Below are 10,794 nucleotides of genomic sequence, written 5' to 3'. Positions count from 1 at the left end.
ATTTTTGCGTTGAGGTTGTTCTTGAGGTTATTTTAAATGTACTTAGTGCATTTAAAAGTATAGTTCTGTACTTTGAAGTGCTCTAAGCACATTTAAAATTACAGAACTGTAGCTATCACACAAAAAATACGTAAAATTAACAAAATAATAATTGTTTAAAAGTAATAATGCAAATTCTTTACTATAAACTTGCTTTATTTTTAAGCAAAATGTTTTTGTTATAAAAACATAAATTTTTTCCAATGTACATGAAAATCTGTATTGTCAATAATCAAACAAACGAAAAAATTAATGAATAAATAAAACTAAAGCAGTTGCTGTTGTCGTATGCCGTCACAAGTTCATGCAAAAGCAAAGGAGTTACCCTTCTTCTTGTTTTCCAGTGGCTCCATCTATGGCTAAGAATTTGACTTCTGCCACACGCAAGCGTCCCAACCCGTTTATAAGGCGGACGCATCCATACATCCATTCCTTCATCCACAGATTGTAATTTTGACCTGAAACAGAGAACGATTAATCTCCAATTCAGTACTCCCAGACGTATGACTTGTATTGGATACTTGGAGGATTTTGTGAGCAGACGGATTTAACGTGCACCGGTCACCACTCACAACACGGAGAGTCTTCGGTCAGCAGGGATCGAACTCGTTGCCTCTTGGACATGGACCCAACGCCCTACTAATTAGGTTATCCGGGCCAAACTAAAGCAGTGAAGAAATAAATAAAACTGTAAAAAAGTTTACCCCTATGGTAACTATTCACCAAAATTTTTTACAGTGAATAAAATATTTATATCCAAACAAATTTTGAAATCACAGTATTTATTACATAAGAACCTGTGCTTGTTTCTTATTTAAACTAACTTCAAGCATATATAAAAATTCTTTTCATCTATTTTGTGTCTAAAAAGGCGTCTTGAAATTTAAAAGAATTTTTATTTCACTGAATATGTGAATAAAAATAAAGCAATAATACGTCAGTGGTTTCCTATTTTGATAAAATTACCCCCATACGCGTGAATCAATATAAATAGGATAGAAATTGATTGCGCTTGAGCAAAGAATCCAAATAAAACACAGTTTAAATTCCAATATCTTCATTTACTTCCTTGCTTTTTCTTAAATCAAGATTTTCAATCTAGTCGAGAAAATTGATTTAGCTATTACTATCTGAAAAGAAAAATAAAATAAATAGTCTGCCTCGGTAAATCGAAAGTCCTTGGAAATTTATTTTGTTGAAATTTTTTCAAATAGTAAACAAGTGTCCCGTAATATTTCGACTTTTAAACAGGTTGTCCCTTTCATTTTAAACCTTAGACACTATTTCAATTCACTATATCTCCAAAATACGTTAATATAGAATTTTTATTCATTGATGTAAAAACAAGAATACATATTGTTTTTGTAAAATAAATCAATGAATAAATAAATAAAGTAATGGAGAGATCGAATAAATATCTTGAGCAAATTTTGTGACTTTCTATTTTGTATGCGGAAAATTATAATTTCAAAAACTTCGACATCTTGTGAGAAATATTTTATATCTTTTTCAATTAATGTAATATAACCAAATTTTGTACCTAGACAATTTTTTTTGAAAATAAATAGAAAAAATAATTCAAGGTAATTATGTAAACGAATTCTGCGTCGCACTTTTGATTTCTGTTAAGAAAGAAAATTGACCCAGGGTACAACATATTGTATATCACTTGATTTCGTTGGATTTCATTTGATTACATTGGGGAAATTTTTTCGTTTTCTGTTGCGTAAGATTTTTTTTTAAACGGAACTTGGATATTTTCATGCCACTGATTTCAAATCGGTACTCGCTTCTCCCTACAAGCTACAGTTTTTTCAAATGACTTTTTTAAACTGGCTTTTGTTGAAATGTGGTTGGTTGGTTCTAATGCCACTTGCCCCACGGGCAAGCCTGCTTGGTGAAACCGAGCAAATTTAAGACAGAGTGTGCGATTCTTGTTTTTATGTGGCGCCATCTATGGCCAAGAATTTGACTTCTGCCACACCATACGTCACACATGTTTATTAGGTAGACCCATTCATACATCCATTCATTCATCTACAGATCGTAATTTTGACCTGAATCAGAGAACGATCGATCTCCAATCCAGTACCCCCAGAGGAGTTGATTTGTTATGGGAACATGAATGACTTTGCGACTCGACAGAATTTTAACGTGCATCAGTCACCAACTACACGGGGAGTCTTCGGCCGACGGGGTTCCAACCCATGAACTCTCGGACATGGGCCCAGCGCCCTACCGACCAGGCTATCCCGGCATATATCTTTACTATAAGCTGTTTTTTGCGTGGATAAAAGAATTTTTTAATAGTGTGCAAAAATATTCAATTCGCTTAAAACATTTCTGAAAATTTGGGGAAATAAGCAAATTATAAAATTAAGATTGAGGGGTTCGAACTTTAGACCACTCCTCTGACCGAACTATTGGGACCCTATTTTCCAATAAGATTGAGTCCTAGAACGTGAAGATCCAATCATTAGATCAGAAGTTATTCAGGGTGGTCTGTTTTTTTGCACGCTGTACATGCGGTTCAAGGTACATGCCATGTGGTACTAGGACCAGGTAGATCTAGGTACACGCATTTCAAGGAACATTGTTCTCTTTAATGATTTTTGAGTAAATTATTTCTTTAAGATAGTTTCCTTTTTAATACAAAAATGTATTAAAGTATTTTTAATCTATAAGTTTAACACCTTATTATAACTTGTCAAGAATAGGAACTAATGTTAAATCGTTTTTTAAGCTTAGTACAAAATTAAATTCCAATGATGTTTATAATGCACTTCCAGAAATAATTTTCTGTGAGTACTTTAAAATTGTAAAATTGTTTCTTAGTGCTTCTGACACTTTATAAAAATTGTTTTCATCAATGTCTATAAATATCTTTTTTAAATACTTTCCATGAAATGAACAAGTTTACTGAAAAAAAATATCAATTACATTAAAATAAATTGCTCTGTAATAGACGAATAAAGAACTTCAGCTTTGTAACACTTTAATTAATATGAGCGCTTAAATAAAATAAGTTTCTTTATTAAATTATCAAGGTGTTGAAAAAAGATCTTAGTTTATCAGGAGCCATTGTAAGTTTTATTCCATGCTAGAACAAAATTTCATGGAGTTCGGTTTTAATAAAGACTGAATAATTAACTCAAACAATACCCTTGTTTAATTTATGTAATTAAATTTGATACTTGAGACTTAAGAATTTTGAGAGAATAATTAACTTTTTGAATGGAAAGCTACTTTAACTCTAACTTTCCTCAAGTATATTTTGATAGAGTAACTAAATTTTGCGGAATATTACTATTATTGGGAACTTTCTAGGAATATTTTCCGTTATTTGTCCGAGTTAAATGTAATTAGTTTAAAAGTTATCAAATATGATATAATTTTTGAAGGAAGATATTACTTATGTTTTAAAATAATTGAGGATATCAAAACTTTATTTGTTAAAGAAAAATATGATGATAGTATTAAAAGTCTGTCAGTTTCGAGCGCTCAAAAATAGACGCCTATTCTCAAGACACGTCAGACGAGAATAAAAAAAAAACAAGTGGTTTGAAACAGAAAACGTAATTTTGCCAAAGAATAAATGAAAATACGAGTGAAAAACAAAACTGAAAAACTAGCGGTTGCCGAGAGTGAAAAAGACATTTTTTATTTCACTTTCTGTTACTTTTAATCATGAAGTATATCTTTCCATTCATTTAACATTATTTATTCATTTAACTTGTTTTAAGAATTCTTTTTGTAATTAAACTGTTCCGCAAAAAACCTTTTTTTTTCAGCATTTTTTTGGTAAATAGTAATTTTATGGCTCTATTAAAAGATAATTTAAAGTACGTGAATCTTAAAAGACTTCTTTTGAAATTTGTAGTTAAGAATGTTTTTAATTTTGATTTCTGTGTACGTTAATATTAAAGTGTAGGAATCAGTTATTCCGTAGATTATTTAGTTTATGTGCAGATTAACTAGGATGATCCCCTGAAACGGCAAAAAATTGTTTCATTTCACAAATTACTTAGGTAATCTGTTAACTACCTAGATAATCTGCATATCAGCACTAGACACTTATTAAAGTGGAAATAAGATTTTTCCTGGAACAGTATCAACTTCCGCTTAAATTAAAATAATGCTAACCGCTTTTGGTAAACAGCTTCGTCACCTTTCAAAAATATCTTGTACAACATATAAACTTTAATGGAAACCAAGCCCAAATGCATGGCGCAACTGTACTTAAATATTCTAGTTCTTCAATTTCTACTCCAATCCTGACAGCTGACTTAGTTTTAAACACTATATTTATCAAAATGGTCACCGTCTAGCTGTTGTCCTTGTTTATTCCCTGGGGGAAGTAATTTACTATTTCAAAGAGATTTGCCATATATTGTCAAAATTCTTTATGTATTGATTTTAGTAATAGTTCAAAAATTGTCCGGCAGTCATTAAATACATAAATCACCGTAAGTATGAGTTCGGGATATTTTAGAATAGTAGTAATTAGACGGTGTTATCTATCTATCTATCTATCTATCTATCTATCTATCTATCTATCTATCTATCTATCTATCTATCTATCTATCTATCTATCTATCTATCTATCTATCTATCTATCTTATCTATCTATCTTATCTATCTATCTTATCTATCTATCTATCTATCTATCTATCTATCTATCTATCTATCTATCTATCTTATCTATCTATCTTATCTATCTATCTTATCTTATCTATCTATCTTATCTATCTATCTTATCTATCTATCTTATCTATCTATCTTATCTATCTATCTTATCTATCTTATCTATCTTATCTATCTATCTTATCTATCTATCTTATCTATCTATCTTATCTATCTATCTTATCTATCTATCTTATCCATCTATCTTATCTATCTATCTTATCTATATATTTTGCTGTATCATATATAAAGATAGAATATTTATAAAAAATTTCTAGTAAATTAGACATACAGAGCTCGAAATATCACATTTAAAAATATAGCAAATAATTAAATATAACATATAAGGCTAAGCAAAAGGGCCAGGTGGTAGTATACCTGGTAAATGATTCTTTAAATTATATCTTCTGTTATGTTAGAGTTAGAGAAATAGTTGGTTCAGAGATATATCAGAAATTCCTTAATTTCGTGTAAATATCTAAAGTTTGATGATTTAGTTATCGAAGGTCTAAAAAAGTATCTCAGTATCTTAGTATAGTAAATAATATAATTAAAACGCAGAAAGTTTAAAAGAAATTATAAACTTTGTTGGTTGAGTCTTTAATGGTAATGCATTTAGTATATACAATCGTGAAATCTCACCAAAACAAATATAAAAACTACAACAATCGCAAGGCAAATTAGTCTAGTATATACTAAATTTAAACTATAAGAGCTCTTAAATAATACATCGAATGAAATTTTATCTCGAGGAAATTTATTTTATTCAGTAACCAGAATTGAAAAGATCACGTGAATTTGCTGGAGGAAGCATACTTTGAAAAATGTTTAAGTGGGGAAAAAAAAAAGAAAAAAGGAATCATGTTTCTTTTAGGATAGAGTTTCATTGAATTATTGATTGTGATAAGAAAGATTAATAAGAATGGATCTAAGTTTTTGACTTTTAGAATTCTTTATTTTATTTAAGGGTTTTATAAATTTTTAATTATATTTCGAAATATTATTCATGAATTTTGTATTGTTAGAAAGTATCTCTAACTTGCTTATAATCCTGTCTTATTAAAACTATAATGCTCAAAAATAAGCCCGAATATGCACGACCACAACTTAATTTAAATATTTCATTCACTAATTAGAATTGTTTTATATTATTTTTCAACCGACGTCGAACAGCAGACCGACTTTGGCGTTTACGACTATCAATGTTCATCTCCGCAGTCTTTGAGCCCAACTCAGAAGACAAGGGAACCCATGGATTAAGCATTTGGACAAACGTGCCTTCATGAACGACCTTCAAATGAAACTAATCCGCATTTGCGTTACATGGAGATGAAAACCTAACACGGTCAGCCCGATGGTAAAAGGATTCAAACTCATGATTCGTCTATCACTGAAGGTATTTTGCGTCAGAACTGTGGTTAATAAGAGCGGGCAGTAGAATTTTAATAGACCGGACATCGCTGGGATTCGAACATGGGTCAACCAACTGTGAGGCAATTGTTGTATTCTTCGGATCATCACGGCTCGATTAGAAATGAGTTCGTTTGTTTTATAACCCGTTTAGAATCAACCCATTTTCGGGTTTACTTCTATCAATGCCCAACTCTGAGGCCTTGTTATTATGATCTCAATAGGAAAATAAGTAAACTCTTGTTAAGAAATTAGCCTCCATGGACAAAGTTTTGATAGAACTAACTGCTTTTATATAAAATATTATATGCTAAAATAGAAATGGAAATAATTATCCTGTACTAAGCTGAAAGATTTATCAATTTTAATGCTAATTTTTCGAAAGTGTGCTGACGATTTTCTACAAACTATATTTTACAAAACAAATCAACCTAATGAAGGAAAATTATTAAAAATATCGAGTGTACATTGAACTTAATTTCCTTTTTTGTTAGTTTGTATCCAAAAACTAATACATGTTCAATTCTGTATACACTATAAATGTTATTGAAGCAATTATTAATTTAGTAATTTCTTGAAAAAAAAAATTAATAACCAATTATAATGAAGACAACACTTAGCTTGAAATTTTTTAAACGAAAAAGCCCGATGATATTTTTTTTTTCAGAATTCAAAAATTTTATTTTTAAATTTTTAACAAATTATCTTGATATTTTTTTCATTTTTCATGAACATAATGGCTATATCACACGAGAGAAAATATGTGCAACTGCAAGTGTAAGTGCAACTGTAAGTGAAATTTCTCCAAAAATTGCTCGTGTGATATAGAAATCACGGTTGCACGAAATATCTGCAACCGTTCAGGCAATTTCTTTCATGAACCAATCAGATCGTTTGCTTTTATGACGTTTCAATTTTATGTGATGACGATACAAATGTAAATAAAAATGGCGGCGACGTTGGTGAAGAGGATGATCGGATGAAATTTTTTTATAGACGAAACGGAACAGTTTTTTAGTTTAATAATAACATTTTCTTTAAAATCAAAGCATTAAAAATACTTTCACACGATGAAATAACCATCTCAATGCAGTTGATGTACTACCATAACAGGAACCTGCACATCATTTTAGTATCGGTGGGTATAGTACACTATTTTCTAGATAAATTTTCTTTTAAAATATTTATTTATTTTAAGCTAATAAAATTAAAACTTATTATAATTTGTTCCGATCAAAGTTTTAATTACTTTAAATAGAAATAATTTCTATTTTTATTTATGTAAAGATTTATACTGGCGAAAAGCTTTACTTTGAAATATTCGCCAAGCAACTCGCCAAACTTTGTTACATTATTATAACATAAAATATAATAATGATTATATTTCTTTATTTTCAAATTTTAAACTTTATTACTGTTGATTGTAAAAGCATGTGTCCGATTATTTGAAAATTTTTTATTATTATAATTATTTGTAAATTAATTATTTTATTCCTCCCTAAGAATTCTTTTAATTTTTGAAAATCTAAAATGCAAATTTCCAATCTCCTTGTCTGTTTCTACATTCATCCCCTCAATTCTTTTTTTTTTTGTGTGTGTGATGATTTACTAATGATACTTTACTTTTTATTTATACTTCACATTTATATTTTGATACTTAGCTTTTCTACAATGACAGTAAGTATGTAAGTGTACCTTACTAATTTTTCAATATACATAAATTTTTAATAGTCTTCGATCATAAATACAATCTATTTTTCTTAAAACAAATTTCAATCCAAACATAAGAACTACAAAGCCAAATATACCTGGCATCTTTCATTAGTGTATAGAATGATCTTAGAACTCTAATCAAAATATCTGTCAAACTTAAAATAAGTTTAAAGGGGATACCTAAGGACTTAAATGATTTCAAATTAATGGTATTTAATCTCTCTTATTCTAATAATGTGTTGGTAAAATTTTATCATGAAAGTGATTTCTTTCTTTTATTTCAGATATTTCGTATAATCCTGTAAGGTTTGTCTGGTGAAGAAGGAAAGAGATGCAATACTGTTTTTATGAAAGAAATTAAAAAATAAGAAATGAAAATGAATAATGTTCTAAATGTTTCACTTGACAATAAATGTTTTGTTTTTTAAATTAATTCTTTTATTATTTAAAATGCAAAACAAAACATGTAAAAGTCTGTAACAAAATAATATGATACATAAAAAGTATGTTCTTAATAAAATATTGTTTTTTTCTCATAGTTATAAATAAATTTTTATTTATATACTGTATATTACAATAAATTTGTCTTAAAATAAATCCTATAATTTTTAATTAAATTATCTCATATCAATAAAGAATGTTTTAAATTTTACAATAATAAATTGTAAGTATGACATTGAAAATCCTCTTATATTTAAAAAACAATTTTACTAAGAAATTGGAAAAAATAATTTTCAGAAAAGTGATATTCCTGATATGCAATGTGTAAATGAATAAAATTGATGATCCCTTAAAAACTAAACTAAACTCAGCGGCGCGACAGCCCACTGAGGGCCAAGGCCTTCTGTGCCCACCTCAGTTTTCTTGTCCTTTGGGCTCTGGGATGCAGGAGCATTTGTTCCGGTTAGGTGTTCAGCCATACGTGAAACCCCCAGTGTTTAGCTCCCAAGTATGCTTGGTACTCATTTATAGACCCACTGAAGGAATGAAAGGCTGAGTCAACCTTGCTCGGCCCGACGATCGAACCAGGGACCTGTGGCACGACAGCGCGAAGAGCTACCGCTCAGCCACCGGGCGTGATGATTCCTTAATGCAATGTAAATTAATTTGATGACAATAAAATTCTGACACATTGTAGTATAGACAAGTATAGACATTAGTAGTATAGACATTATTTATTATGTATTTTTTAGACTAAATTTAAAAAATAGAATTGATTTGATAGAACTAATAGTTTTGATGTTATAAATATTTTATGAGCAAAAGGAAAGTCAAAAATTGTATATTTCATACATTAAACCCTCATTTCTTCTGAAGAATTATTTCAAAGGACTATGTTTTTTAATTAAGCTTGAAAAATTAAATTTGAAGAAATGCCTTACTTGATTAGATAGCAATGTCAGTTGCATAAAATGGTATAAGTCATAAAATTGTCCTTTCTACACATGAAACTTTTATAAATTTTCGAGTAGCTAAACTATTAAATCAGACAGCTTGTTTTTATTCTCATTCGATTTAGCGTATACATAGATAACGATACCGCACTTGCCTAGCTAGCATGTTAGATAGTAAATATATATAAATAAACTATGCTTTTACAGGGTGCGGAGCCAAATTCAACAAAAAATAAGCAACTTTTAAGAACATTTTAGGCACTCAAAAAATATTTTTAAGCACTATGTAAATTGACAAAATGCAAAATAAATCTCAGACTTCACATGATCATGATAAAATAACTAGAATTTGACAAAGAACTCTTTTCTTGATTATATTAGCCATTAAAAAATGATCAAGAGATTTTTCGGTTCGATTTCAGAGGGTGAAAAATAAAGCCTGAAATTGAGAATATCTTGCAAAATACAGCAGAGTTGCACATGAGAAAGCAAGGATCTCACCGAACCCAGCTCACTAGACGCACATGCGGACTCGCAAGTACTTCACCAAACCTGTAAAATGATTGGCGCTTTCATACGCTATGGACTGACGGTACGCTGAAATTGATCGTGGTTGAATGAATTCTGAAAACGTGAAATAGAAAAATGTGAAAAGCACGTTTTTACATAATACGTGGCGAAAATCGACATTCCCTTTCATAAATTTCATTTTCGAAAAGGGAAAATAAAGCACCTTTTAAAAACACCCATTAAGAAAAGCACCTTTAAGGGCCTTTAAAAAATGAAAATCGAAAATAAGCACCTTTAAGCACTTTTCAAAAACGCTACGCACCTTGTTTTATACCTTAGTCACTCAAATCAAGATAAAAAAAATTGTCAAAATTCTAGATAGTATTTAAGTCCATCCCCCTTTCACACCCTTATCCTTTTACAGAAGCAGCATGCATTTTAGTCCATCTCCCTTTCACCCCCTTATCCTTTCAGGGACGCAGCATGAAATTCAATGATATCTTAATATCATCTCATATTATGAGGTAGAAATCATAATCCTTTTTATACTATGCTACTTCACTATTGGGGAAATAAAGTTTTTTAGAATTTTAATTTGCTGCTGAAAAAAAGACTTAACACAAATACAAATGTAAAAAATTAAATTAAAATCAATCAATATTCTACAGCGTCTGTGATTTCTTTTTCCTCCCTTTACGAACATCGTTCAGAAACTATGATATAATAAAATATGATAAAATAAAATATGAGCCAAAAGTAAAGATAAATAACAAAATATGGTAACCCAATTACATGCAACCGTTCAGGCAATTAAGCAACCCTTTCGGCAACTCCGAACGGAGGAATTGCGCTTAGAGTTTTACTTACACTTGTAGTTGCACATATTTTTCTCTCGTGTGATAGAGGCATAACGTTACAATAGTTTGGGATTGTTAATATAAACTATTTAAAGTGTATTTTATACTCTACTTGTTTGCAGCAAATAATTATTTGTCTTTGCAAAGTATCGTACCCTTTTCTAATTATAACCTAACGATGACTCGTA

The 10,794-nt window shown here is 29.8% G+C and overlaps 1 long non-coding RNA gene across 1 annotated transcript; it reads left to right on the top strand.

Annotated features, from left to right (window-relative positions):
- Positions 1-6,893: 6,893 nt before the first annotated feature.
- LOC147811902 (uncharacterized) lies at positions 6,894-8,274 on the top strand. Its single transcript, XR_015432882.1, has 2 exons — positions 6,894-7,270; positions 8,130-8,274. It is a non-coding gene; the product is annotated as an uncharacterized LOC147811902 (long non-coding RNA).
- The last annotated feature ends 2,520 nt before the right edge of the window (positions 8,275-10,794 follow it).

The sequence above is a fragment of the Parasteatoda tepidariorum genome, chromosome 4 (assembly GCF_982258835.1).
Source record: "Parasteatoda tepidariorum strain Cologne lab strain chromosome 4, Ptep-v5.0, whole genome shotgun sequence".
In the NCBI taxonomy this organism is placed as follows: domain Eukaryota; kingdom Metazoa; phylum Arthropoda; class Arachnida; order Araneae; family Theridiidae; genus Parasteatoda; species Parasteatoda tepidariorum.
The sequence above is the reverse complement of the archived record's forward strand: the minus strand, read 5'-3'. Positions and strand labels throughout refer to the sequence as shown.